General features: G+C 49.6%; 50 non-coding genes and 11 pseudogenes across 50 annotated transcripts; all 61 read left to right on the top strand.

Moving 5' to 3' along the window:
- Positions 1-123: 123 nt before the first annotated feature.
- LOC149760983 (5S ribosomal RNA) lies at positions 124-242 on the top strand. Its single transcript, XR_016409816.1, has one exon. It is a non-coding gene; the product is annotated as a 5S ribosomal RNA (ribosomal RNA).
- Positions 243-488: 246 nt separating this feature from the next.
- Positions 489-607, top strand: LOC149760982 (5S ribosomal RNA). Its single transcript, XR_016401143.1, has one exon. It is a non-coding gene; the product is annotated as a 5S ribosomal RNA (ribosomal RNA).
- Positions 608-855: 248 nt separating this feature from the next.
- Positions 856-974, top strand: LOC149760981 (5S ribosomal RNA). Its single transcript, XR_016409815.1, has one exon. It is a non-coding gene; the product is annotated as a 5S ribosomal RNA (ribosomal RNA).
- A 246-nt stretch (positions 975-1,220) lies between these two features.
- LOC149760980 (5S ribosomal RNA) lies at positions 1,221-1,339 on the top strand. The gene has a single exon (XR_016409814.1). It is a non-coding gene; the product is annotated as a 5S ribosomal RNA (ribosomal RNA).
- Positions 1,340-1,585: 246 nt separating this feature from the next.
- On the top strand, positions 1,586-1,704 carry LOC149760979 (5S ribosomal RNA; annotated as a pseudogene).
- Positions 1,705-1,951: 247 nt separating this feature from the next.
- Positions 1,952-2,070, top strand: LOC149760978 (5S ribosomal RNA). The gene has a single exon (XR_016409813.1). It is a non-coding gene; the product is annotated as a 5S ribosomal RNA (ribosomal RNA).
- A 246-nt stretch (positions 2,071-2,316) lies between these two features.
- LOC149760977 (5S ribosomal RNA) lies at positions 2,317-2,435 on the top strand. The gene has a single exon (XR_016408778.1). It is a non-coding gene; the product is annotated as a 5S ribosomal RNA (ribosomal RNA).
- A 246-nt stretch (positions 2,436-2,681) lies between these two features.
- On the top strand, positions 2,682-2,800 carry LOC149760976 (5S ribosomal RNA). The gene has a single exon (XR_016409812.1). It is a non-coding gene; the product is annotated as a 5S ribosomal RNA (ribosomal RNA).
- A 246-nt stretch (positions 2,801-3,046) lies between these two features.
- On the top strand, positions 3,047-3,165 carry LOC149760975 (5S ribosomal RNA). The gene has a single exon (XR_016409811.1). It is a non-coding gene; the product is annotated as a 5S ribosomal RNA (ribosomal RNA).
- Positions 3,166-3,411: 246 nt separating this feature from the next.
- Positions 3,412-3,530, top strand: LOC149760974 (5S ribosomal RNA). Its single transcript, XR_016401447.1, has one exon. It is a non-coding gene; the product is annotated as a 5S ribosomal RNA (ribosomal RNA).
- Positions 3,531-3,776: 246 nt separating this feature from the next.
- LOC149760973 (5S ribosomal RNA) lies at positions 3,777-3,895 on the top strand. Its single transcript, XR_016409810.1, has one exon. It is a non-coding gene; the product is annotated as a 5S ribosomal RNA (ribosomal RNA).
- A 246-nt stretch (positions 3,896-4,141) lies between these two features.
- Positions 4,142-4,260, top strand: LOC149760972 (5S ribosomal RNA; annotated as a pseudogene).
- A 247-nt stretch (positions 4,261-4,507) lies between these two features.
- Positions 4,508-4,626, top strand: LOC149760971 (5S ribosomal RNA). The gene has a single exon (XR_016409808.1). It is a non-coding gene; the product is annotated as a 5S ribosomal RNA (ribosomal RNA).
- A 246-nt stretch (positions 4,627-4,872) lies between these two features.
- Positions 4,873-4,991, top strand: LOC149760970 (5S ribosomal RNA; annotated as a pseudogene).
- Positions 4,992-5,237: 246 nt separating this feature from the next.
- On the top strand, positions 5,238-5,356 carry LOC149760969 (5S ribosomal RNA; annotated as a pseudogene).
- A 246-nt stretch (positions 5,357-5,602) lies between these two features.
- On the top strand, positions 5,603-5,721 carry LOC149760968 (5S ribosomal RNA). The gene has a single exon (XR_016409807.1). It is a non-coding gene; the product is annotated as a 5S ribosomal RNA (ribosomal RNA).
- A 246-nt stretch (positions 5,722-5,967) lies between these two features.
- LOC149760967 (5S ribosomal RNA) lies at positions 5,968-6,086 on the top strand. Its single transcript, XR_016403282.1, has one exon. It is a non-coding gene; the product is annotated as a 5S ribosomal RNA (ribosomal RNA).
- Positions 6,087-6,332: 246 nt separating this feature from the next.
- LOC149760966 (5S ribosomal RNA) lies at positions 6,333-6,451 on the top strand. Its single transcript, XR_016409806.1, has one exon. It is a non-coding gene; the product is annotated as a 5S ribosomal RNA (ribosomal RNA).
- A 245-nt stretch (positions 6,452-6,696) lies between these two features.
- On the top strand, positions 6,697-6,815 carry LOC149760965 (5S ribosomal RNA; annotated as a pseudogene).
- Positions 6,816-7,061: 246 nt separating this feature from the next.
- LOC149760964 (5S ribosomal RNA) lies at positions 7,062-7,180 on the top strand. Its single transcript, XR_016409805.1, has one exon. It is a non-coding gene; the product is annotated as a 5S ribosomal RNA (ribosomal RNA).
- Positions 7,181-7,426: 246 nt separating this feature from the next.
- Positions 7,427-7,545, top strand: LOC149760963 (5S ribosomal RNA). The gene has a single exon (XR_016401838.1). It is a non-coding gene; the product is annotated as a 5S ribosomal RNA (ribosomal RNA).
- Positions 7,546-7,791: 246 nt separating this feature from the next.
- On the top strand, positions 7,792-7,910 carry LOC149760962 (5S ribosomal RNA). The gene has a single exon (XR_016409804.1). It is a non-coding gene; the product is annotated as a 5S ribosomal RNA (ribosomal RNA).
- A 246-nt stretch (positions 7,911-8,156) lies between these two features.
- On the top strand, positions 8,157-8,275 carry LOC149760961 (5S ribosomal RNA). Its single transcript, XR_016407347.1, has one exon. It is a non-coding gene; the product is annotated as a 5S ribosomal RNA (ribosomal RNA).
- A 246-nt stretch (positions 8,276-8,521) lies between these two features.
- Positions 8,522-8,640, top strand: LOC149760960 (5S ribosomal RNA). Its single transcript, XR_016409801.1, has one exon. It is a non-coding gene; the product is annotated as a 5S ribosomal RNA (ribosomal RNA).
- Positions 8,641-8,886: 246 nt separating this feature from the next.
- On the top strand, positions 8,887-9,005 carry LOC149760959 (5S ribosomal RNA). Its single transcript, XR_016404532.1, has one exon. It is a non-coding gene; the product is annotated as a 5S ribosomal RNA (ribosomal RNA).
- A 246-nt stretch (positions 9,006-9,251) lies between these two features.
- LOC149760958 (5S ribosomal RNA) lies at positions 9,252-9,370 on the top strand. The gene has a single exon (XR_016412065.1). It is a non-coding gene; the product is annotated as a 5S ribosomal RNA (ribosomal RNA).
- Positions 9,371-9,618: 248 nt separating this feature from the next.
- Positions 9,619-9,737, top strand: LOC149760957 (5S ribosomal RNA). The gene has a single exon (XR_016402237.1). It is a non-coding gene; the product is annotated as a 5S ribosomal RNA (ribosomal RNA).
- Positions 9,738-9,983: 246 nt separating this feature from the next.
- LOC149760956 (5S ribosomal RNA) lies at positions 9,984-10,102 on the top strand (annotated as a pseudogene).
- A 246-nt stretch (positions 10,103-10,348) lies between these two features.
- On the top strand, positions 10,349-10,467 carry LOC149760955 (5S ribosomal RNA). The gene has a single exon (XR_016412594.1). It is a non-coding gene; the product is annotated as a 5S ribosomal RNA (ribosomal RNA).
- Positions 10,468-10,713: 246 nt separating this feature from the next.
- Positions 10,714-10,832, top strand: LOC149760954 (5S ribosomal RNA). Its single transcript, XR_016409800.1, has one exon. It is a non-coding gene; the product is annotated as a 5S ribosomal RNA (ribosomal RNA).
- Positions 10,833-11,078: 246 nt separating this feature from the next.
- On the top strand, positions 11,079-11,197 carry LOC149760953 (5S ribosomal RNA). Its single transcript, XR_016401837.1, has one exon. It is a non-coding gene; the product is annotated as a 5S ribosomal RNA (ribosomal RNA).
- Positions 11,198-11,443: 246 nt separating this feature from the next.
- On the top strand, positions 11,444-11,562 carry LOC149760952 (5S ribosomal RNA). Its single transcript, XR_016409799.1, has one exon. It is a non-coding gene; the product is annotated as a 5S ribosomal RNA (ribosomal RNA).
- Positions 11,563-11,808: 246 nt separating this feature from the next.
- LOC149760951 (5S ribosomal RNA) lies at positions 11,809-11,927 on the top strand. Its single transcript, XR_016407345.1, has one exon. It is a non-coding gene; the product is annotated as a 5S ribosomal RNA (ribosomal RNA).
- A 246-nt stretch (positions 11,928-12,173) lies between these two features.
- On the top strand, positions 12,174-12,292 carry LOC149760950 (5S ribosomal RNA). Its single transcript, XR_016409798.1, has one exon. It is a non-coding gene; the product is annotated as a 5S ribosomal RNA (ribosomal RNA).
- Positions 12,293-12,538: 246 nt separating this feature from the next.
- On the top strand, positions 12,539-12,657 carry LOC149760949 (5S ribosomal RNA). The gene has a single exon (XR_016404828.1). It is a non-coding gene; the product is annotated as a 5S ribosomal RNA (ribosomal RNA).
- Positions 12,658-12,903: 246 nt separating this feature from the next.
- Positions 12,904-13,022, top strand: LOC149760948 (5S ribosomal RNA). The gene has a single exon (XR_016412064.1). It is a non-coding gene; the product is annotated as a 5S ribosomal RNA (ribosomal RNA).
- Positions 13,023-13,270: 248 nt separating this feature from the next.
- Positions 13,271-13,389, top strand: LOC149760947 (5S ribosomal RNA). The gene has a single exon (XR_016402236.1). It is a non-coding gene; the product is annotated as a 5S ribosomal RNA (ribosomal RNA).
- Positions 13,390-13,635: 246 nt separating this feature from the next.
- LOC149760946 (5S ribosomal RNA) lies at positions 13,636-13,754 on the top strand (annotated as a pseudogene).
- A 246-nt stretch (positions 13,755-14,000) lies between these two features.
- LOC149760945 (5S ribosomal RNA) lies at positions 14,001-14,119 on the top strand. Its single transcript, XR_016412593.1, has one exon. It is a non-coding gene; the product is annotated as a 5S ribosomal RNA (ribosomal RNA).
- Positions 14,120-14,365: 246 nt separating this feature from the next.
- On the top strand, positions 14,366-14,484 carry LOC149760944 (5S ribosomal RNA). Its single transcript, XR_016409797.1, has one exon. It is a non-coding gene; the product is annotated as a 5S ribosomal RNA (ribosomal RNA).
- Positions 14,485-14,730: 246 nt separating this feature from the next.
- On the top strand, positions 14,731-14,849 carry LOC149760943 (5S ribosomal RNA). The gene has a single exon (XR_016408373.1). It is a non-coding gene; the product is annotated as a 5S ribosomal RNA (ribosomal RNA).
- A 247-nt stretch (positions 14,850-15,096) lies between these two features.
- Positions 15,097-15,215, top strand: LOC149760942 (5S ribosomal RNA). The gene has a single exon (XR_016409795.1). It is a non-coding gene; the product is annotated as a 5S ribosomal RNA (ribosomal RNA).
- A 246-nt stretch (positions 15,216-15,461) lies between these two features.
- Positions 15,462-15,580, top strand: LOC149760941 (5S ribosomal RNA). The gene has a single exon (XR_016408300.1). It is a non-coding gene; the product is annotated as a 5S ribosomal RNA (ribosomal RNA).
- Positions 15,581-15,827: 247 nt separating this feature from the next.
- LOC149760940 (5S ribosomal RNA) lies at positions 15,828-15,946 on the top strand. Its single transcript, XR_016409794.1, has one exon. It is a non-coding gene; the product is annotated as a 5S ribosomal RNA (ribosomal RNA).
- A 246-nt stretch (positions 15,947-16,192) lies between these two features.
- Positions 16,193-16,311, top strand: LOC149760939 (5S ribosomal RNA). The gene has a single exon (XR_016409793.1). It is a non-coding gene; the product is annotated as a 5S ribosomal RNA (ribosomal RNA).
- A 246-nt stretch (positions 16,312-16,557) lies between these two features.
- Positions 16,558-16,676, top strand: LOC149760938 (5S ribosomal RNA). The gene has a single exon (XR_016412063.1). It is a non-coding gene; the product is annotated as a 5S ribosomal RNA (ribosomal RNA).
- Positions 16,677-16,924: 248 nt separating this feature from the next.
- On the top strand, positions 16,925-17,043 carry LOC149760937 (5S ribosomal RNA). Its single transcript, XR_016409792.1, has one exon. It is a non-coding gene; the product is annotated as a 5S ribosomal RNA (ribosomal RNA).
- Positions 17,044-17,289: 246 nt separating this feature from the next.
- LOC149760936 (5S ribosomal RNA) lies at positions 17,290-17,408 on the top strand (annotated as a pseudogene).
- Positions 17,409-17,654: 246 nt separating this feature from the next.
- LOC149760935 (5S ribosomal RNA) lies at positions 17,655-17,773 on the top strand. The gene has a single exon (XR_016409790.1). It is a non-coding gene; the product is annotated as a 5S ribosomal RNA (ribosomal RNA).
- Positions 17,774-18,019: 246 nt separating this feature from the next.
- Positions 18,020-18,138, top strand: LOC149760934 (5S ribosomal RNA). Its single transcript, XR_016403550.1, has one exon. It is a non-coding gene; the product is annotated as a 5S ribosomal RNA (ribosomal RNA).
- Positions 18,139-18,385: 247 nt separating this feature from the next.
- On the top strand, positions 18,386-18,504 carry LOC149760933 (5S ribosomal RNA). The gene has a single exon (XR_016409789.1). It is a non-coding gene; the product is annotated as a 5S ribosomal RNA (ribosomal RNA).
- A 246-nt stretch (positions 18,505-18,750) lies between these two features.
- LOC149760932 (5S ribosomal RNA) lies at positions 18,751-18,869 on the top strand (annotated as a pseudogene).
- A 246-nt stretch (positions 18,870-19,115) lies between these two features.
- Positions 19,116-19,234, top strand: LOC149760931 (5S ribosomal RNA). The gene has a single exon (XR_016409788.1). It is a non-coding gene; the product is annotated as a 5S ribosomal RNA (ribosomal RNA).
- A 246-nt stretch (positions 19,235-19,480) lies between these two features.
- Positions 19,481-19,599, top strand: LOC149760930 (5S ribosomal RNA). Its single transcript, XR_016403549.1, has one exon. It is a non-coding gene; the product is annotated as a 5S ribosomal RNA (ribosomal RNA).
- A 247-nt stretch (positions 19,600-19,846) lies between these two features.
- LOC149760929 (5S ribosomal RNA) lies at positions 19,847-19,965 on the top strand. Its single transcript, XR_016412062.1, has one exon. It is a non-coding gene; the product is annotated as a 5S ribosomal RNA (ribosomal RNA).
- A 246-nt stretch (positions 19,966-20,211) lies between these two features.
- Positions 20,212-20,330, top strand: LOC149760928 (5S ribosomal RNA; annotated as a pseudogene).
- Positions 20,331-20,576: 246 nt separating this feature from the next.
- LOC149760927 (5S ribosomal RNA) lies at positions 20,577-20,695 on the top strand. Its single transcript, XR_016409787.1, has one exon. It is a non-coding gene; the product is annotated as a 5S ribosomal RNA (ribosomal RNA).
- A 246-nt stretch (positions 20,696-20,941) lies between these two features.
- LOC149760926 (5S ribosomal RNA) lies at positions 20,942-21,060 on the top strand. Its single transcript, XR_016403547.1, has one exon. It is a non-coding gene; the product is annotated as a 5S ribosomal RNA (ribosomal RNA).
- A 247-nt stretch (positions 21,061-21,307) lies between these two features.
- On the top strand, positions 21,308-21,426 carry LOC149760925 (5S ribosomal RNA). The gene has a single exon (XR_016412060.1). It is a non-coding gene; the product is annotated as a 5S ribosomal RNA (ribosomal RNA).
- A 246-nt stretch (positions 21,427-21,672) lies between these two features.
- On the top strand, positions 21,673-21,791 carry LOC149760924 (5S ribosomal RNA; annotated as a pseudogene).
- Positions 21,792-22,037: 246 nt separating this feature from the next.
- LOC149760923 (5S ribosomal RNA) lies at positions 22,038-22,156 on the top strand. The gene has a single exon (XR_016413042.1). It is a non-coding gene; the product is annotated as a 5S ribosomal RNA (ribosomal RNA).
- Positions 22,157-22,244: the final 88 nt, after the last annotated feature.

Here is a 22,244-nt window from a genome sequence, read left to right as displayed (position 1 = left end):
GCCATGCCGCATAGCGGAACAGCGCATTGATTCCTACGCCAGAACGGCCCCGGCAGCGCGAATGTCTCGGGCCGTCGAGGTCTGCTGCTTTGTCATAAAAGGGTGTTTCGATGGGCATGTCATGGGTGCGATCATACCAGCACTAATGCACCGGATCCCATCAGAACTCCGCAGTTAAGCGTGCTTGGGCGAGAGTAGTACTAGGATGGGTGACCCCCTGGGAAGTCCTCGTGTTGCACCCCTTTTATTTTTTGCCCGCTTTTTTATTTTTTGATAATATTTATTTTTAATTTTTCGGCTTTTGGCTTTTCCTCTTCGGATAATTTTTTTCCCCCGAAAATAAACTGAGTCCGGAGACTCGCGGTGCCATGCCGCATAGCGGAACAGCGCGTTGAATCCTACGCCAGAACGGCCCCGGCAGCGCGAATGTCTCGGGCCGTCGAGTTCTGCTGCTTTGTCATAAAAGGAAGTTTCGAAGGGCATGTCATGGGTGCGATCATACCAGCACTAATGCACCGGATCCCATCAGAACTCCGCAGTTAAGCGTGCTTGGGCGAGAGTAGTACTAGGATGGGTGACCCCCAGGGAAGTCCTCGTGTTGCACCCTTTTTATTTTTTTCTCCACTTTTTTATTTTTTGATAATATTTATTTTTAATTTTTCGGCTTTTGGCTTTTCCTCTTCGGATAATTTTTTTCCCCCGAAAATAAACTGAGTCCGGAGACTGGCGGTGCCATGCCGCATAGCGGGAATAGCGCGTTGAATCCTACGCCAGAACGGCCCCGGCGGCGCGAATGTCTCGGGCCGTCGAGGTCTGCTGCTTTGTCATAAAAGGGAGTTTCGATGGGCATGTCATGGGTGCGATCATACCAGCACTAATGCACCGGATCCCATCAGAACTCCGCAGTTAAGCGTGCTTGGGCGAGAGTAGTACTAGGATGGGTGACCCCCTGGGAAGTCCTCGTGTTGCACCCCTTTTATTTTTTGCCCGCTTTTTTATTTTTTGATAATATTTATTTTTAATTTTTCGGCTTTTGGCTTTTCCTCTTCGGATAATTTTTTTCCCCCGAAAATAAACTGAGTCCGGAGACTGGCGGTGCCATGCCGCATAGCGGAACAGCGCGTTGAATCCTATGCCAGAACGGCCCCGGCAGCGCGAATGTCTCGGGCCGTCGCGGTCTGCTGCTTTGTCATAAAAGGGAGTTTCGAAGGGCATGTCATGGGTGCGATCATACCAGCACTAATGCACCGGATCCCATCAGAACTCCGCAGTTAAGCGTGCTTGGGCGAGAGTAGTACTAGGATGGGTGACCCCCTGGGAAGTCCTCGTGTTGCACCCCTTTTATTTTTTGCCCGGTTTTTTATTTTTTGATAACATTTATTTTTTATTTTTCGGCTTTTGGCTTTTCCTCTTCGGATAATTTTTTTTCCCCGAAAATAAACTGAGTCCAGAGACTGGCGGTGCCATGCCGCATAGCGGAACAGCGTGTTGAATCCTACGCTAGAACGGCCCCGGCAGCGCGAATGTCTCGGGCCGTCGAGGTCTGCTACTTTGTCATAAAAGGGAGTTTCGAAGGGCATGTCTTGGGTGCGATCATACCAGCACTAATGCACCGGATCCTATCAGAACTCCGCAGTTAAGCGTGCTTGGGCGAGAGTAGTACTAGGATGGGTGACCCCCTAGGAAGTCCTCATGTTGCGCCCTTTTTATTTTTTGCCCACTTTTTTATTTTTTGATAATATTTATTTTTAATTTTTTAGCTTTTGGCTTTTCCTCTTCGGATAATTTTTTTCCCCCGACAATAAACTGGGTCCGGAGACTGGCGGTGCCATGCCGCATAGCGGGACCAGCGCGTTGAATCCTACGCCAGAACGGCCCCGGCAGCGCGAATGTCTCGGGCCGTCGAGGTCTGCTGCTTTGTCATAAAAGGGAGTTTCGAAGGGCATATCATGGGTGCGATCATACCAGCACTAATGCACCGGATCCCATCAGAACTCCGCAGTTAAGCGTGCTTGGGCGAGAGTAGTACTAGGATGGGTGACCCCCTGGGAAGTCCTCGTGTTGCACCCCTTTTATTTTTTGCCCGCTTTTTTATTTTTTGATAACATTTATTTTTTATTTTTCGGCTTTTGGCTTTTCCTCTTCGGATAATTTTTTTCCCCCGAAAATAAACTGAGTCCGGAGACTGGCGGTGCCATGCCGCATAGCGGAACAGCGTGTTGAATCCTACGCTAGAACGGCCCCGGCAGCGCGAATGTCTCGGGCCGTCGAGGTCTGCTACTTTGTCATAAAAGGGAGTTTCGAAGGGCATGTCTTGGGTGCGATCAAACCAGCACTAATGCACCGGATCCTATCAGAACTCCGCAGTTAAGCGTGCTTGGGCGAGAGTAGTACTAGGATGGGTGACCCCCTGGGAAGTCCTCATGTTGCACCCTTTTTATTTTTTGCCCGCTTTTTTATTTTTTGATAATATTTATTTTTAATTTTTTGGCTTTTGGCTTTTTCTCTTCGGATAATTTTTTCCCCCGACAATAAACTGGGTCCGGAGACTGGCGGTGCCATGCCGCATAGCGGGACCAGCGCGTTGAATCCTACGCCAGAACGGCCCCGGCAGCGCGAATGTCTCGGGCCGTCGAGGTCTGTTGCTTTGTCATAAAAGGGAGTTTCGAAGGGCATATCATGGGTGCGATCATACCAGCACTAATGCACCGGATCCCATCAGAACTCCGCAGTTAAGCGTGCTTGGGCGAGAGTAGTACTAGGATGGGTGACCCCCTGGGAAGTCCTCGTGTTGCACCCCTTTTATTTTTTGCCCGCTTTTTTCTTTTTTGATAACGTTTATTTTTAATTTTTTGGCTTTTGGCTTTTCCTCTTCGGATAATTTTTTTCCCTCGAAAATAAACTGAGTCCAGAGACTCGCGGTGCCATGCCGCATAGCGGAACAGCGCATTGAATCCTACGCCAGAACGGCCCCGGCAGCGCGAATGTCTCGGGCCGTCGAGGTCTGCTGCTTTGTCATAAAAGGGTGTTTCGATGGGCATGTCATGGGTGCGATCATACCAGCACTAATGCACCGGATCCCATCAGAACTCCGCAGTTAAGCGTGCTTGGGCGAGAGTAGTACTAGGATGGGTGACCCCCTGGGAAGTCCTCGTGTTGCACCCCTTTTATTTTTTGCCCGCTTTTTTATTTTTTGATAATATTTATTTTTAATTTTTCGGCTTTTGGCTTTTCCTCTTCGGATAATTTTTTTCCCCCGAAAATAAACTGAGTCCGGAGACTCGCGGTGCCATGCCGCATAGCGGAACAGCGCGTTGAATCCTACGCCAGAACGGCCCCGGCAGCGCGAATGTCTCGGGCCGTCGAGGTCTGCTGCTTTGTCATAAAAGGGAGTTTCGAAGGGCATGTCATGGGTGCGATCATACCAGCACTAATGCACCGGATCCCATCAGAACTCTGCAGTTAAGCGTGCTTGGGCGAGAGTAGTACTAGGATGGGTGACCCCCTGGGAAGTCCTCGTGTTGCACCCCTTTTATTTTTTGTCCGCTTTTTTATTTTTTGATAACATTTATTTTTTATTTTTCGGCTTTTGGCTTTTCCTCTTCGGATAATTTTTTTCCCCCGAAAATAAACTGAGTCCGGAGACTGGCGGTGCCATGCCGCATAGCGGAACAGCGCGTTGAATCCTACGCCAGAACGGCCCCGGCAGCGCGAATGTCTCGGGCCGTCGAGGTCTGCTGCTTTGTCATAAAAGGGAGTTTCGAAAGGCATGTCATGGGTGCGATCATACCAGCACTAATGCACCGGATCCCATCAGAACTCCGCAGTTAAGCGTGCTTGGGCGAGAGTAGTACTAGGATGGGTGACCCCCTGGGAAGTCCTCGTGTTGCACCCCTTTTATTTTTTGCCCGCTTTTTTATTTTTTGATAACATTTATTTTTTATTTTTCGGCTTTTGGCTTTTCCTCTTCGGATAATTTTTTTCCCCCGAAAATAAACTGAGTCCGGAGACTGGCGGTGCCATGCCGCATAGCGGAACAGCGTGTTGAATCCTACGCCAGAACGGCCCCGGCAGCGCGAATGTCTCGGGCCGTCGAGGTCTGCTACTTTGTCATAAAAGGGAGTTTCGAAGGGCATGTCTTGGGTGCGATCAAACCAGCACTAATGCACCGGATCCTATCAGAACTCCGCAGTTAAGCGTGCTTGGGCGAGAGTAGAACTAGGATGGGTGACCCCCTGGGAAGTCCTCATGTTGCACCCTTTTTATTTTTTGCCCGCTTTTTTATTTTTTGATAATATTTATTTTTAATTTTTTGGCTTTTGGCTTTTTCTCTTCGGATAATTTTTTTCCCCCGACAATAAACTGGGTCCGGAGACTGGCGGTGCCATGCCGCATAGCGGGACCAGCGCGTTGAATCCTACGCCAGAACGGCCCCGGCAGCGCGAATGTCTCGGGCCGTCGAGGTCTGCTGCTTTGTCATAAAAGGGAGTTTCGAAGGACATATCATGGGTGCGATCATACCAGCACTAATGCACCGGATCCCATCAGAACTCCGCAGTTAAGCGTGCTTGGGCGAGAGTAGTACTAGGATGGGTGACCCCCTGGGAAGTCCTCGTGTTGCACCCCTTTTATTTTTTGCCCGCTTTTTTCTTTTTTGATAATATTTATTTTTAATTTTTCGGCTTTTGGCTTTTCCTCTTCGGATAATTTTTTTCCCCCGAAAATAAACTGAGTCCGGAGACTCGCGGTGCCATGCCGCATAGCGGAACAGCGCGTTGAATCCTACGCCAGAACGGCCCCGGCAGCGCGAATGTCTCGGGCCGTCGCGGTCTGCTGCTTTGTCATAAAAGGGAGTTTCGAATGGCATGTCATGGGTGCGATCATACCAGCACTAATGCACCGGATCCCATCATAACTCCGCAGTTAGGCGTGCTTGGGCGAGAGAAGTACTAGGATGGGTGACCCCCTGGGAAGTCCTCGTGTTGCACCCTTTTTATTTTTTGCCCGCTTTTTTATTTTTTGATAATATTTATTTTTAATTTTTTGGCTTTTGGCTTTTCCTCTTCGGATAATTTTTTCCCCCCGAAAATAAACTGAGTCCGGAGACTCGCGGTGCCATGCCGCATAGCGGAACAGCGCGTTGAATCCTACGCCAGAACGGCCCCGGCAGCGCGAATGTCTCGGGCCGTCGCGGTCTGCTGCTTTGTCATAAAAGGGAGTTTCGAATGGCATGTCATGGGTGCGATCATACCAGCACTAATGCACCGGATCCCATCATAACTCCGCAGTTAGGCGTGCTTGGGCGAGAGAAGTACTAGGATGGGTGACCCCCTGGGAAGTCCTCGTGTTGCACCCTTTTTATTTTTTGCCCGCTTTTTTATTTTTTGATAATATTTATTTTTAATTTTTTGGCTTTTGGCTTTTCCTCTTCGGATAATTTTTTCCCCCCGAAAATAAACTGAGTCCGGAGACTGGCGGTGCTATGCCGCATAGCGGAACAGCGCGTTGAATCCTACGCCAGAACGGCCCCGGCAGCGCGAATGTCTCGGGCCGTCGAGGTCTGCTGCTTTGTCATAAAAGGGAGTTTCGAAGGGCATGTCATGGGTGCGATCATACCAGCACTAATGCACCGGATCCCATCAGAACTCCGCAGTTAAGCGTGCTTGGGCGAGAGTAGTACTAGGATGGGTGACCCCCTGGGAAGTCCTCGTGTTGCACCCCTTTTATTTTTTGCCCGCTTTTTTATTTTTTGATAACATTTATTTTTTATTTTTCGGCTTTTGGCTTTTCCTCTTCGGATAATTTTTTTCCCCCGAAAATAAACTGAGTCCGGAGACTGGCGGTGCCATGCCGCATAGCGGAACAGCGCGTTGAATCCTACGCCAGAACGGCCCCGGCAGCGCAAATGTCTCGGGCCGTCGAGGTCTGCTGCTTTGTCATAAAAGGGAGTTTCGAAGGGCATGTCATGGGTGCGATCATACCAGCACTAATGCACCGGATCCCATCAGAACTCCGCAGTTAAGCGTGCTTGGGCGAGAGTAGTACTAGGATGGGTGACCCCCTGGGTAGTCCTCGTGTTGCACCCCTTTTATTTTTTGCCCGCTTTTTTATTTTTTGATAACATTTATTTTTTATTTTTCGGCTTTTGGCTTTTCCTCTTCGGATAATTTTTTCCCCCGAAAATAAACTGAGTCCGGAGACTGGCGGTGCCATGCCGCATAGCGGGAATAGCGCGTTGAATCCTACGCCAGAACGGCCCCGGCGGCGCGAATGTCTCGAGCCGTCGAGGTCTGCTGCTTTGTCATAAAAGGGAGTTTCGATGGGCATGTCATGGGTGCGATCATACCAGCACTAATGCACCGGATCCCATCAGAACTCCGCAGTTAAGCGTGCTTGGGCGAGAGTAGTACTAGGATGGGTGACCCCCTGGGAAGTCCTCGTGTTGCACCCCTTTTATTTTTTGCCCGCTTTTTTTTTTTTGATAATATTTATTTTTAATTTTTCGGCTTTTGGCTTTTCCTCTTCGGATAATTTTTTTCCCCCGAAAATAAACTGAGTCCGGAGACTCGCGGTGCCATGCCGCATAGCGGAACAGCGCGTTGAATCCTACGCCAGAACGGCCCCGGCAGCGCGAATGTCTCGGGCCGTCGCGGTCTGCTGCTTTGTCATAAAAGGGAGTTTCGAAGGGCATGTCATGGGTGCGATCATACCAGCACTAATGCACCGGATCCCATCATAACTCCGCAGTTAGGCGTGCTTGGGCGAGAGAAGTACTAGGATGGGTGACCCCCTGGGAAGTCCTCGTGTTGCACCCTTATTATTTTTTGCCCGCTTTTTTATTTTTTGATAATATTTATTTTTAATTTTTTGGCTTTTGGCTTTTCCTCTTCGGATAATTTTTTCCCCCCGAAAATAAACTGAGTCCGGAGACTGGCGGTGCCATGCCGCATAGCGGAACAGCGCGTTGAATCCTACGCCAGAACGGCCCCGGCAGCGCGAATGTCTCGGGCCGTCGAGGTCTGCTGCTTTGTCATAAAAGGGAGTTTCGAAGGGCATGTCATGGGTGCGATCATACCAGCACTAATGCACCGGATCCCATCAGAACTCCGCAGTTAAGCGTGCTTGGGCGAGAGTAGTACTAGGATGGGTGACCCCCTGGGAAGTCCTCGTGTTGCACCCCTTTTATTTTTTGCCCGCTTTTTTATTTTTTGATAACATTTATTTTTTATTTTTTGGCTTTTGGCTTTTCCTCTTCGGATAATTTTTTTCCCCCGAAAATAAACTGAGTCCGGAGACTGGCGGTGCCATGCCGCATAGCGGAACAGCGCGTTGAATCCTACGCCAGAACGGCCCCGGCAGCGCGAATGTCTCGGGCCGTCGAGGTCTGCTGCTTTGTCATAAAAGGGAGTTTCGAAGGGCATGTCATTGGTGCGATCATACCAGCACTAATGCACCGGATCCCATCAGAACTCCGCAGTTAAGCGTGCTTGGGCGAGAGTAGTACTAGGATGGGTGACCCCCTGGGAAGTCCTCGTGTTGCACCCCTTTTATTTTTTGCCCGCTTTTTTATTTTTTGACAACATTTATTTTTTATTTTTCGGCTTTTGGCTTATCCTCTTCGGATAATTTTTTTCCCCCGAAAATAAACTGAGTCCGGAGACTGGCGGTGCCATGCCGCATAGCGGAACAGCGCATTGAATCCTACGCCAGAACGGCCCCGGCAGCGCGAATGTCTCGGGCCGTCGAGGTCTGCTGCTTTGTCATAAAAGGGAGTTTCGAAGGGCATGTCATGGGTGCGATCATACCAGCACTAATGCACCGGATCCCATCAGAACTCCGCAGTTAAGCGTGCTTGGGCGAGAGTAGTACTAGGATGGGTGACCCCCTGGGAAGTCCTCGTGTTGCACCCCTTTTATTTTTTGCCCGCTTTTTTATTTTTTGATAACATTTATTTTTTATTTTTCGGCTTTTGGCTTTTCCTCTTCGGATAATTTTTTTCCCCCGAAAATAAACTGAGTCCGGAGACTGGCGGTGCCATGCCGCATAGCGGAACAGCATGTTGAATCCTACGCCAGAACGGCCCCGGCAGCGCGAATGTCTCGGGCCGTCGAGGTCTGCTACTTTGTCATAAAAGGGAGTTTCGAAGGGCATGTCTTGGGTGCGATCATACCAGCACTAATGCACCGGATCCTATCAGAACTCCGCAGTTAAGCGTGCTTGGGCGAGAGTAGTACTAGGATGGGTGACCCCCTGGGAAGTCCTCATGTTGCACCCTTTTTATTTTTTGCCCGCTTTTTTATTTTTTGATAATATTTATTTTTAATTTTTTGGCTTTTGGCTTTTCCTCTTCGGATAATTTTTTCCCCCGACAATAAACTGGGTCCGGAGTCTGGCGGTGCCATGCCGCATAGCGGGACCAGCGCGTTGAATCCTACGCCAGAACGGCCCCGGCAGCGCGAATGTCTCGGGCCGTCGAGGTCTGCTGCTTTGTCATAAAAGGGAGTTTCGAAGGGCATATCATGGGTGCGATCATACCAGCACTAATGCACCGGATCCCATCAGAACTCCGCAGTTAAGCGTGCTTGGGCGAGAGTAGTACTAGGATGGGTGACCCCCTGGGAAGTCCTCGTGTTGCACCCCTTTTATTTTTTGCCCGCTTTTTTCTTTTTTGATAACATTTATTTTTAATTTTTTGGCTTTTGGCTTTTCCTCTTCGGATAATTTTTTTCCCTCGAAAATAAACTGAGTCCGGAGACTCGCGGTGCCATGCCGCATAGCGGAACAGCGCATTGAATCCTACGCCAGAACGGCCCCGGCAGCGCGAATGTCTCGGGCCGTCGAGGTCTGCTGCTTTGTCATAAAAGGGTGTTTCGATGGGCATGTCATTGGTGCGATCATACCAGCACTAATGCACCGGATCCCATCAGAACTCTGCAGTTAAGCGTGCTTGGGCGAGAGTAGTACTAGGATGGGTGACCCCCTGGGAAGTCCTCGTGTTGCACCCCTTTTATTTTTCGCCCGCTTTTTTATTTTTTGATAATATTTATTTTTAATTTTTCGGCTTTGGGCTTTTCCTCTTCGGATAATTTTTTTCCCCCAAAAATAAACTGAGTCCGGAGACTCGCGGTGCCATGCCGCATAGCGGAACAGCGCGTTGAATCCTACGCCAGAACGGCCCCGGCAGCGCGAATGTCTCGGGCCGTCGAGGTCTGCTGCTTTGTCATAAAAGGGAGTTTCGAAGGGCATGTCATGGGTGCGATCATACCAGCACTAATGCACCGGATCCCATCAGAACTCCGCAGTTAAGCGTGCTTGGGCGAGAGTAGTACTAGGATGGGTGACCCCCTGGGAAGTCCTCGTGTTGCACCCTTTTTATTTTTTTCTCCACTTTTTTATTTTTTGATAATATTTATTTTTAAATTTTCGGCTTTTGGCTTTTTCTCTTCGGATAATTTTTTTCCCCCGAAAATAAACTGAGTCCGGAGACTGGCGGTGCCATGCCGCATAGCGGGAATAGCGCGTTGAATCCTACGCCAGAACGGCCCCGGCGGCGCGAATGTCTCGGGCCGTCGAGGTCTGCTGCTTTGTCATAAAAGGGAGTTTCGATGGGCATGTCATGGGTGCGATCATACCAGCACTAATGCACCGGATCCCATCAGAACTCCGCAGTTAAGCGTGCTTGGGCGAGAGTAGTACTAGGATGGGTGACCCCCTGGGAAGTCCTCGTGTTGCACCACTTTTATTTTTTGCCCGCTTTTTTATTTTTTGATAATATTTATTTTTAATTTTTCGGCTTTTGGCTTTTTCTCTTCGGATAATTTTTTTCCCCCGAAAATAAACTGAGTCCGGAGACTCGCGGTGCCATGCCGCATAGCGGAACAGCGCGTTGAATCCTACGCCAGAACGGCCCCGGAAGCGCGAATGTCTCGGGCCGTCGCGGTCTGCTGCTTTGTCATAAAAGGGAGTTTCGAAGGGCATGTCATGGGTGCGATCATACCAGCACTAATGCACCGGATCCCATCATAACTCCGCAGTTAGGCGTGCTTGGGCGAGAGAAGTACTAGGATGGGTGACCCCCTGGGAAGTCCTCGTGTTGCACCCTTTTTATTTTTTGCCCACTTTTTTATTTTTTGATAATATTTATTTTTAATTTTTTGGCTTTTGGCTTTTCCTCTTCGGATAATTTTTTCCCCCCGAAAATAAACTGAGTCCGGAGACTGGCGGTGCCATGCCGCATAGCGGAACAGCGCGTTGAATCCTACGCCAGAACGGCCCCGGCAGCGCGAATGTCTCGGGCCGTCGAGGTCTGCTGCTTTGTCATAAAAGGGAGTTTCGAAGGGCATGTCATGGGTGCGATCATACCAGCACTAATGCACCGGATCCCATCAGAACTCCGCAGTTAAGCGTGCTTGGGCGAGAGTAGTACTATGATGGGTGACCCCCTGGGAAGTCCTCGTGTTGCACCCCTTTTATTTTTTGCCCGCTTTTTTATTTTTTGATAACATTTATTTTTTATTTTTCGGCTTTTGGCTTTTCCTCTTCGTATAATTTTTTTCCCCCGAAAATAAACTGAGTCCGGAGACTGGCGGTGCCATGCCGCATAGCGGAACAGCGCGTTGAATCCTACGCCAGAACGGCCCCGGCAGCGCGAATGTCTCGGGCCGTCGAGGTCTGCTGCTTTGTCATAAAAGGGAGTTTCGAAGGGCATGTCATGGGTGCGATCATACCAGCACTAATGCACCGGATCCCATCAGAACTCCGCAGTTAAGCGTGCTTGGGCGAGAGTAGTACTAGGATGGGTGACCCCCTGGGAAGTCCTCGTGTTGCACCCCTTTTATTTTTTGCCCGCTTTTTTATTTTTTGATAACATTTATTTTTTATTTTTTGGCTTTTGGCTTTTCCTCTTCGGATAATTTTTTTCCCCCGAAAATAAACTGAGTCCGGAGACTGGCGGTGCCATGCCGCATAGCGGAACAGCGCGTTGAATCCTACGCCAGAACGGCCCCGGCAGCGCGAATGTCTCGGGCCGTCGAGGTCTGCTGCTTTGTCATAAAAGGGAGTTTCGAAGGGCATGTCATTGGTGCGATCATACCAGCACTAATGCACCGGATCCCATCAGAACTCCGCAGTTAAGCGTGCTTGGGCGAGAGTAGTACTAGGATGGGTGACCCCCTGGGAAGTCCTCGTGTTGCACCCCTTTTATTTTTTGCCCGCTTTTTTATTTTTTGACAACATTTATTTTTTATTTTTCGGCTTTTGGCTTATCCTCTTCGGATAATTTTTTTCCCCCGAAAATAAACTGAGTCCGGAGACTGGCAGTGCCATGCCGCATAGCGGAACAGCGCATTGAATCCTACGCCAGAACGGCCCCGGCAGCGCGAATGTCTCGGGCCGTCGAGGTCTGCTGCTTTGTCATAAAAGGGAGTTTCGAAGGGCATGTCATGGGTGCGATCATACCAGCACTAATGCACCGGATCCCATCAGAACTCCGCAGTTAAGCGTGCTTGGGCGAGAGTAGTACTAGGATGGGTGACCCCCTGGGAAGTCCTCGTGTTGCACCCCTTTTATTTTTTGCCCGCTTTTTTATTTTTTGATAACATTTATTTTTTATTTTTCGGCTTTTGGCTTTTCCTCTTCGGATAATTTTTTTCCCCCGAAAATAAACTGAGTCCGGAGACTGGCGGTGCCATGCCGCATAGCGGAACAGCATGTTGAATCCTACGCCAGAACGGCCCCGGCAGCGCGAATGTCTCGGGCCGTCGAGGTCTGCTACTTTGTCATAAAAGGGAGTTTCGAAGGGCATGTCTTGGGTGCGATCATACCAGCACTAATGCACCGGATCCTATCAGAACTCCGCAGTTAAGCGTGCTTGGGCGAGAGTAGTACTAGGATGGGTGACCCCCTGGGAAGTCCTCATGTTGCACCCTTTTTATTTTTTGCCCGCTTTTTTATTTTTTGATAATATTTATTTTTAATTTTTTGGCTTTTGGCTTTTCCTCTTCGGATAATTTTTTCCCCCGACAATAAACTGGGTCCGGAGTCTGGCGGTGCCATGCCGCATAGCGGGACCAGCGCGTTGAATCCTACGCCAGAACGGCCCCGGCAGCGCGAATGTCTCGGGCCGTCGAGGTCTGCTGCTTTGTCATAAAAGGGAGTTTCGAAGGGCATATCATGGGTGCGATCATACCAGCACTAATGCACCGGATCCCATCAGAACTCCGCAGTTAAGCGTGCTTGGGCGAGAGTAGTACTAGGATGGGTGACCCCCTGGGAAGTCCTCGTGTTGCACCCCTTTTATTTTTTGCCCGCTTTTTTCTTTTTTGATAACATTTATTTTTAATTTTTTGGCTTTTGGCTTTTCCTCTTCGGATAATTTTTTTCCCTCGAAAATAAACTGAGTCCGGAGACTCGCGGTGCCATGCCGCATAGCGGAACAGCGCATTGAATCCTACGCCAGAACGGCCCCGGCAGCGCGAATGTCTCGGGCCGTCGAGGTCTGCTGCTTTGTCATAAAAGGGTGTTTCGATGGGCATGTCATTGGTGCGATCATACCAGCACTAATGCACCGGATCCCATCAGAACTCCGCAGTTAAGCGTGCTTGGGCGAGAGTAGTACTAGGATGGGTGATCCCCTGGGAAGTCCTCGTGTTGCACCCCTTTTATTTTTCGCCCGCTTTTTTATTTTTTGATAATATTTATTTTTAATTTTTCGGCTTTGGGCTTTTCCTCTTCGGATAATTTTTTTCCCCCAAAAATAAACTGAGTCCGGATACTCGCGGTGCCATGCCGCATAGCGGAACAGCGCGTTGAATCCTACGCCAGAACGGCCCCGGCAGCGCGAATGTCTCGGGCCGTCGAGGTCTGCTGCTTTGTCATAAAAGGGAGTTTCGAAGGGCATGTCATGGGTGCGATCATACCAGCACTAATGCACCGGATCCCATCAGAACTCCGCAGTTAAGCGTGCTTGGGCGAGAGTAGTACTAGGATGGGTGACCCCCTGGGAAGTCCTCGTGTTGCACCCTTTTTATTTTTTTCTCCACTTTTTTATTTTTTGATAATATTTATTTTTAAATTTTCGGCTTTTGGCTTTTCCTCTTCGGATAATTTTTTTCCCCCGAAAATAAACTGAGTCCGGAGACTGGCGGTGCCATGCCGCATAGCGGGAATAGCGCGTTGAATCCTACGCCAGAACGGCCCCGGCGGCGCGAATGTCTCGGGCCGTCGAGGTCTGCTGCTTTGTCATAAAAGGGAGTTTCGATGGGCATGTCATGGGTGCGATCATACCAGCACTAATGCACCGGATCCCATCAGAACTCCGCAGTTAAGCGTGCTTGGGCGAGAGTAGTACTAGGATGGGTGACCCCCTGGGAAGTCCTCGTGTTGCACCACTTTTATTTTTTGCCCGCTTTTTTATTTTTTGATAATATTTATTTTTAATTTTTCGGCTTTTGGCTTTTTCTCTTCGGATAATTTTTTTCCCCCGAAAATAAACTGAGTCCGGAGACTCGCGGTGCCATGCCGCATAGCGGAACAGCGCGTTGAATCCTACGCCAGAACGGCCCCGGCAGCGCGAATGTCTCGGGCCGTCGCGGTCTGCTGCTTTGTCATAAAAGGGAGTTTCGAAGGGCATGTCATGGGTGCGATCATACCAGCACTAATGCACCGGATCCCATCATAACTCCGCAGTTAGGCGTGCTTGGGCGAGAGAAGTACTAGGATGGGTGACCCCCTGGGAAGTCCTCGTGTTGCACCCTTTTTATTTTTTGCCCACTTTTTTATTTTTTGATAATATTTATTTTTAATTTTTTGGCTTTTGGCTTTTCCTCTTCGGATAATTTTTTCCCCCCGAAAATAAACTGAGTCCGGAGACTGGCGGTGCCATGCCGCATAGCGGAACAGCGCGTTGAATCCTACGCCAGAACGGCCCCGGCAGCGCGAATGTCTCGGGCCGTCGAGGTCTGCTGCTTTGTCATAAAAGGGTGTTTCGAAGGGCATGTCATGGGTGCGATCATACCAGCACTAATGCACCGGATCCCATCAGAACTCCGCAGTTAAGCGTGCTTGGGCGAGAGTAGTACTATGATGGGTGACCCCCTGGGAAGTCCTCGTGTTGCACCCCTTTTATTTTTTGCCCGCTTTTTTATTTTTTGATAACATTTATTTTTTATTTTTCGGCTTTTGGCTTTTCCTCTTCGTACAATTTTTTTCCCCCGAAAATAAACTGAGTCCGGAGACTGGCGGTGCCATGCCGCATAGCGGAACAGCGCGTTGAATCCTACGCCAGAACGGCCCCGGCAGCGCGAATGTCTCGGGCCGTCGAGGTCTGCTGCTTTGTCATAAAAGGGAGTTTCGAAGGGCATGTCATGGGTGCGATCATACCAGCACTAATGCACCGGATCCCATCAGAACTCCGCAGTTAAGCGTGCTTGGGCGAGAGTAGTACTAGGATGGGTGACCCCCTGGGAAGTCCTCGTGTTGCACCCCTTTTATTTTTTGCCCGCTTTTTTATTTTTTGATAACATTTATTTTTTATTTTTCGGCTTTTGGCTTTTCCTCTTCGGATAATTTTTTTCCCCCGAAAATAAACTGAGTCCGGAGACTAGCGGTGCCATGCCGCATAGCGGAACAGCGTGTTGAATCCTACGCCAGAACGGCCCCGGCAGCGCGAATGTCTCGGGCCGTCGAGGTCTGCTACTTTGTCATAAAAGGGAGTTTCGAAGGGCATGTCTTGGGTGCGATCATACCAGCACTAATGCACCGGATCCTATCAGAACTCTGCAGTTAAGCGTGCTTGGGCGAGAGTAGTACTAGGATGGGTGACCCCCTGGGAAGTCCTCATGTTGCACCCTTTTTATTTTTTGCCCGCTTTTTTATTTTTTGATAATATTTATTTTTAATTTTTTGGCTTTTGGTTTTTCCTCTTCGGATAATTTTTTTCCCCCGACAATAAACTGGGTCCGGAGACTGGCGGTGCCATGCCGCATAGCGGGACCAGCGCGTTGAATCCTACGCCAGAACGGCCCCGGCAGCGCGAATGTCTCGGGCCGTCGAGGTCTGCTGCTTTGTCATAAAAGGGAGTTTCGAAGGGCATGTTATGGGTGCGATCATACCAGCACTAATGCACCGGATCCCATCAGAACTCCGCAGTTAAGCGTGCTTGGGCGAGAGTAGTACTAGGATGGGTGACCCCCTGGGAAGTCCTCGTGTTGCACCCCTTTTATTTTTTGCCCGCTTTTTTATTTTTTGATAACATTTATTTTTTATTTTTCGGCTTTTGGCTTTTCCTCTTCGGATAATTTTTTTCCCCCGAAAATAAACTGAGTCCGGAGACTAGCGGTGCCATGCCGCATAGCGGAACAGCGTGTTGAATCCTACGCCAGAACGGCCCCGGCAGCGCGAATGTCTCGGGCCGTCGAGGTCTGCTACTTTGTCATAAAAGGGAGTTTCGAAGGGCATGTCTTGGGTGCGATCATACCAGCACTGATGCACCGGATCCTATCAGAACTCTGCAGTTAAGCGTGCTTGGGCGAGAGTAGTACTAGGATGGGTGACCCCCTGGGAAGTCCTCATGTTGCACCCTTTTTATTTTTTGCCCGCTTTTTTATTTTTTGATAATATTTATTTTTAATTTTTTGGCTTTTGGTTTTTCCTCTTCGGATAATTTTTTTCCCCCGACAATAAACTGGGTCCGGAGACTGGCGGTGCCATGCCGCATAGCGGGACCAGCGCGTTGAATCCTACGCCAGAACGGCCCCGGCAGCGCGAATGTCTCGGGCCGTCGAGGTCTGCTGCTTTGTCATAAAAGGGAGTTTCGAAGGGCATATCATGGGTGCGATCATACCAGCACTAATGCACCGGATCCCATCAGAACTCCGCAGTTAAGCGTGCTTGGGCGAGAGTAGTACTAGGATGGGTGACCCCCTGGGAAGTCCTCGTGTTGCACCCCTTTTATTTTTTGCCTGCTTTTTTCTTTTTTGATAACATTTATTTTTAATTTTTTGGCTTTTGGCTTTTCCTCTTCGGATAATTTTTTTCCCTCGAAAATAAACTGAGTCCGGAGACTCGCGGTGCCATGCCGCATAGCGGAACAGCGCATTGAATCCTACGCCAGAACGGCCCCGGCAGCGCGAATGTCTCGGGCCGTCGAGGTCTGCTGCTTTGTCATAAAAGGGTGTTTCGATGGGCATGTCATGGGTGCGATCATACCAGCACTAATGCACCGGATCCCATCAGAACTCCGCAGTTAAGCGTGCTTGGGCGAGAGTAGTACTAGGATGGGTGACCCCCTGGGAAGTCCTCGTGTTGCACCCCTTTTATTTTTTGCCCGCTTTTTTATTTTTTGATAATATTTATTTTTAATTTTTCGGCTTTTGGCTTTTCCTCTTCGGATAATTTTTTTCCCCCGAAAATAAACTGAGTCCGGAGACTCGCGGTGCCATGCCGCATAGCGGAACAGCGCGTTGAATCCTACGCCAGAACGGCCCCGGCAGCGCGAATGTCTCGGGCCGTCGAGGTCTGCTGCTTTGTCATAAAAGGGAGTTTCGAAGGGCATGTCATGGGTGCGATCATACCAGCACTAATGCACCGGATCCCATCAGAACTCCGCAGTTAAGCGTGCTTGGGCGAGAGTAGTACTAGGATGGGTGACCCCCTGGGAAGTCCTCGTGTTGCACCCTTTTTATTTTTTTCTCCACTTTTTTATTTTTTGATAATATTTATTTTTAATTTTTCGGCTTTTGGCTTTTCCTCTTCGGATAATTTTTTTCCCCCGAAAATAAACTGAGTCCGGAGACTGGCGGTGCCATGCCGCATAGCGGGAATAGCGCGTTGAATCCTACGCCAGAACGGCCCCGGCGGCGCGAATGTCTCGGGCCGTCGAGGTCTGCTGCTTTGTCATAAACGGGAGTTTCGATGGGCATGTCATGGGTGCGATCATACCAGCACTAATGCACCGGATCCCATCAGAACTCCGCAGTTAAGCGTGCTTGGGCGAGAGTAGTACTAGGATGGGTGACCCCCTGGGAAGTCCTCGTGTTGCACCCCTTTTATTTTTTGCCCGCTTTTTTATTTTTTGATAATATTTATTTTTAATTTTTCGGCTTTTGGCTTTTCCTCTTCGGATAATTTTTTTCCCCCGAAAATAAACTGAGTCCGGAGACTGGCGGTGCCATGCCGCATAGCGGAACAGCGCGTTGAATCCTACGCCAGAACGGCCCCGGCAGCGCGAATGTCTCGGGCCGTCGCGGTCTGCTGCTTTGTCATAAAAGGGAGTTTCGAAGGGCATGTCATGGGTGCGATCATACCAGCACTAATGCACCGGATCCCATCATAACTCCGCAGTTAGGCGTGCTTGGGCGAGAGAAGTACTAGGATGGGTGACCCCCTGGGAAGTCCTCGTGTTGCACCCTTTTTATTTTTTGCCCGCTTTTTTATTTTTTGATAATATTTATTTTTAATTTTTTGGCTTTTGGCTTTTCCTCTTCGGATAATTTTTTCCCCCCGAAAATAAACTGAGTCCGGAGACTGGCGGTGCCATGCCGCATAGCGGAACAGCGCGTTGAATCCTACGCCAGAACGGCCCCGGCAGCGCGAATGTCTCGGGCCGTCGAGGTCTGCTGCTTTGTCATAAAAGGGAGTTTCGAAGGGCATGTCATGGGTGCGATCATACCAGCACTAATGCACCGGATCCCATCAGAACTCCGCAGTTAAGCGTGCTTGGGCGAGAGTAGTACTAGGATGGGTGACCCCCTGGGAAGTCCTCGTGTTGCACCCCTTTTATTTTTTGCCCGCTTTTTTATTTTTTGATAACATTTATTTTTTATTTTTCGGCTTTTGGCTTTTCCTCTTCGGATAATTTTTTTCCCCCGAAAATAAACTGAGTCCGGAGACTGGCGGTGCCATGCCGCATAGCGGAACAGCGCGTTGAATCCTACGCCAGAACGGCCCCGGCAGCGCGAATGTCTCGGGCCGTCGAGGTCTGCTGCTTTGTCATAAAAGGGAGTTTCGAAGGGCATGTCATGGGTGCGATCATACCAGCACTAATGCACCGGATCCCATCAGAACTCCGCAGTTAAGCGTGCTTGAGCGAGAGTAGTACTAGGATGGGTGACCCCCTGGGAAGTCCTCGTGTTGCACCCCTTTTATTTTTTGCCCGCTTTTTTATTTTTTGATAACATTTATTTTTTATTTTTCGGCTTTTGGCTTTTCCTCTTCGGATAATTTTTTTCCCCCGAAAATAAACTGAGTCCGGAGACTGGCGGTGCCATGCCGCATAGCGGGAATAGCGCGTTGAATCCTACGCCAGAACGGCCCCGGCGGCGCGAATGTCTCGGGCAGTCGAGGTCTGCTGCTTTGTCATAAAAGGGAGTTTCGATGGGCATGTCATGGGTGCGATCATACCAGCACTAATGCACCGGATCCCATCAGAACTCCGCAGTTAAGCGTGCTTGGGCGAGAGTAGTACTAGGATGGGTGACCCCCTGGGAAGTCCTCGTGTTGCACCCCTTTTATTTTTTGCCCGCTTTTTTATTTTTTGATAATATTTATTTTTAATTTTTCGGCTTTTGGCTTTTCCTCTTCGGATAATTTTTTTCCCCCGAAAATAAACTGAGTCCGGAGACTGGCGGTGCCATGCCGCATAGCGGAACAGCGCGTTGAATCCTACGCCAGAACGGCCCCGGCAGCGCGAATGTCTCGGGCCGTCGCGGTCTGCTGCTTTGTCATAAAAGGGAGTTTCGAAGGGCATGTCATGGGTGCGATCATACCAGCACTAATGCACCGGATCCCATCATAACTCCGCAGTTAGGCGTGCTTGGGCGAGAGAAGTACTAGGATGGGTGACCCCCTGGGAAGTCCTCGTGTTGCACCCTTTTTATTTTTTGCCCGCTTTTTTATTTTTTGATAATATTTATTTTTAATTTTTTGGCTTTTGGCTTTTCCTCTTCGGATAATTTTTTCCCCCCGAAAATAAACTGAGTCCGGAGACTGGCGGTGCCATGCCGCATAGCGGAACAGCGCGTTGAATCCTACGCCAGAACGGCCCCGGCAGCGCGAATGTCTCGGGCCGTCGAGGTCTGCTGCTTTGTCATAAAAGGGAGTTTCGAAGGGCATGTCATGGGTGCGATCATACCAGCACTAATGCACCGGATCCCATCAGAACTCCGCAGTTAAGCGTGCTTGGGCGAGAGTAGTACTAGGATGGGTGACCCCCTGGGAAGTCCTCGTGTTGCACCCCTTTTATTTTTTGCCCGCTTTTTTATTTTTTGATAACATTTATTTTTTATTTTTCGGCTTTTGGCTTTTCCTCTTCGGATAATTTTTTTCCCCCGAAAATAAACTGAGTCCGGAGACTGGCGGTGCCATGCCGCATAGCGGAACAGCGCGTTGAATCCTACGCCAGAACGGCCCCGGCAGCGCGAATGTCTCGGGCCGTCGAGGTCTGCTGCTTTGTCATAAAAGGGAGTTTCGAAGGGCATGTCATGGGTGCGATCATACCAGCACTAATGCACCGGATCCCATCAGAACTCCGCAGTTAAGCGTGCTTGAGCGAGAGTAGTACTAGGATGGGTGACCCCCTGGGAAGTCCTCGTGTTGCACCCCTTTTATTTTTTGCCCGCTTTTTTATTTTTTGATAACATTTATTTTTTATTTTTCGGCTTTTGGCTTTTCCTCTTCGGATAATTTTTTTCCCCCGAAAATAAACTGAGTCCGGAGACTGGCGGTGCCATGCCGCATAGCGGGAATAGCGCGTTGAATCCTACGCCAGAACGGCCCCAGCGGCGCGAATGTCTCGGGCCGTCGAGGTCTGCTGCTTTGTCATAAAAGGGAGTTTCGATGGGCATGTCATGGGTGCGATCATACCAGCACTAATGCACCGGATCCCATCAGAACTCCGCAGTTAAGCGTGCTTGGGCGAGAGTAGTACTAGGATGGGTGACCCCCTGGGAAGTCCTCGTGTTGCACCCTTTTTATTTTTTGCCCGCTTTTTTATTTTTTGATAATATTTATTTTTAATTTTTCGGCTTTTGGCTTTTCCTCTTCGGATAATTTTTTTCCCCCGAAAATAAACTGAGTCCGGAGACTGGCGGTGCCATGCCGCATAGCGGAACAGCGCGTTGAATCCTACGCCAGAACGGCCCCGGCAGCGCGAATGTCTCGGGCCGTCGCGGTCTGCTGCTTTGTCATAAAAGGGAGTTTCGAAGGGCATGTCATGGGTGCGATCATACCAGCACTAATGCACCGGATCCCATCATAACTCCGCAGTTAGGCGTGCTTGGGCGAGAGAAGTACTAGGATGGGTGACCCCCTGGGAAGTCCTCGTGTTGCACCCTTTTTATTTTTTGCCCGCTTTTTTATTTTTTGATAATATTTATTTTTAATTTTTTGGCTTTTGGCTTTTCCTCTTCGGATAATTTTTTCCCCCCGAAAATAAACTGAGTCCGGAGACTGGCGGTGCCATGCCGCATAGCGGAACAGCGCGTTGAATCCTACGCCAGAACGGCCCCGGCAGCGCGAATGTCTCGGGCCGTCGAGGTCTGCTGCTTTGTCATAAAAGGGAGTTTCGAAGGGCATGTCATGGGTGCGATCATACCAGCACTAATGCACCGGATCCCATCAGAACTCCGCAGTTAAGCGTGCTTGGGCGAGAGTAGTACTAGGATGGGTGACCCCCTGGGAAGTCCTCGTGTTGCACCCCTTTTATTTTTTGCCCGCTTTTTTATTTTTTGATAACATTTATTTTTTATTTTTCGGCTTTTGGCTTTTCCTCTTCGGATAATTTTTTTCCCCCGAAAATAAACTGAGTCCGGAGACTGGCGGTGCCATGCCGCATAGCGGAACAGCGCGTTGAATCCTACGCCAGAACGGCCCCGGCAGCGCGAATGTCTCGGGCCGTCGAGGTCTGCTGCTTTGTCATAAAAGGGAGTTTCGAAGGGCATGTCATGGGTGCGATCATACCAGCACTAATGCACCGGATCCCATCAGAACTCCGCAGTTAAGCGTGCTTGAGCGAGAGTAGTACTAGGATGGGTGACCCCCTGGGAAGTCCTCGTGTTGCACCCCTTTTATTTTTTGCCCGCTTTTTTATTTTTTGATAACATTTATTTTTTATTTTTCGGCTTTTGGCTTTTCCTCTTCGGATAATTTTTTTCCCCCGAAAATAAACTGAGTCCGGAGACTGGCGGTGCCATGCCGCATAGCGGGAATAGCGCGTTGAATCCTACGCCAGAACGGCCCCAGCGGCGCGAATGTCTCGGGCCGTCGAGGTCTGCTGCTTTGTCATAAAAGGGAGTTTCGATGGGCATGTCATGGGTGCGATCATACCAGCACTAATGCACCGGATCCCATCAGAACTCCGCAGTTAAGCGTGCTTGGGCGAGAGTAGTACTAGGATGGGTGACCCCCTGGGAAGTCCTCGTGTTGCACCCTTTTTATTTTTTGCCCGCTTTTTTATTTTTTGATAATATTTATTTTTAATTTTTCGGCTTTTGGCTTTTCCTCTTCGGATAAATTTTTTCCCCCGAAAATAAACTGAGTCCGGAGACTGGCGGTGCCATGCCGCATAGCGGAACAGCGCGTTGAATCCTACGCCAGAACGGCCCCGGCAGCGCGAATGTCTCGGGCCGTCGCGGTCTGCTGCTTTGTCATAAAAGGGAGTTTCGAAGGGCATGTCATGGGTGCGATCATACCAGCACTAATGCACCGGATCCCATCATAACTCCGCAGTTAGGCGTGCTTGGGCGAGAGAAGTACTAGGATGGGTGACCCCCTGGGAAGTCCTCGTGTTGCACCCTTTTTATTTTTTGCCCGCTTTTTTATTTTTTGATAATATTTATTTTTAATTTTTTGGCTTTTGGCTTTTCCTCTTCGGATAATTTTTTCCCCCCGAAAATAAACTGAGTCCGGAGACTGGCGGTGCCATGCCGCATAGCGGAACATCGCGTTGAATCCTACGCCAGAACGGCCCCGGCAGCGCGAATGTCTCGGGCCGTCGAGGTCTGCTGCTTTGTCATAAAAGGGAGTTTCGAAGGGCATGTCATGGGTGCGATCATACCAGCACTAATGCACCGGATCCCATCAGAACTCCGCAGTTAAGCGTGCTTGGGCGAGAGTAGTACTAGGATGGGCGACCCCCTGGGAAGTCCTCGTGTTGCACCCCTTTTATTTTTTGCCCGCTTTTTTATTTTTTGATAACATTTATTTTTTATTTTTCGGCTTTTGGCTTTTCCTCTTCGGATAATTTTTTT

Source organism: Phoenix dactylifera, chromosome 4, assembly GCF_051530095.1.
Source record: "Phoenix dactylifera cultivar Ajwa chromosome 4, Ajwa_hap1_PhDact_Kaust_v1.1, whole genome shotgun sequence".
Lineage (NCBI taxonomy): Eukaryota > Viridiplantae > Streptophyta > Magnoliopsida > Arecales > Arecaceae > Phoenix > Phoenix dactylifera.
The sequence above is the reverse complement of the archived record's forward strand: the minus strand, read 5'-3'. Positions and strand labels throughout refer to the sequence as shown.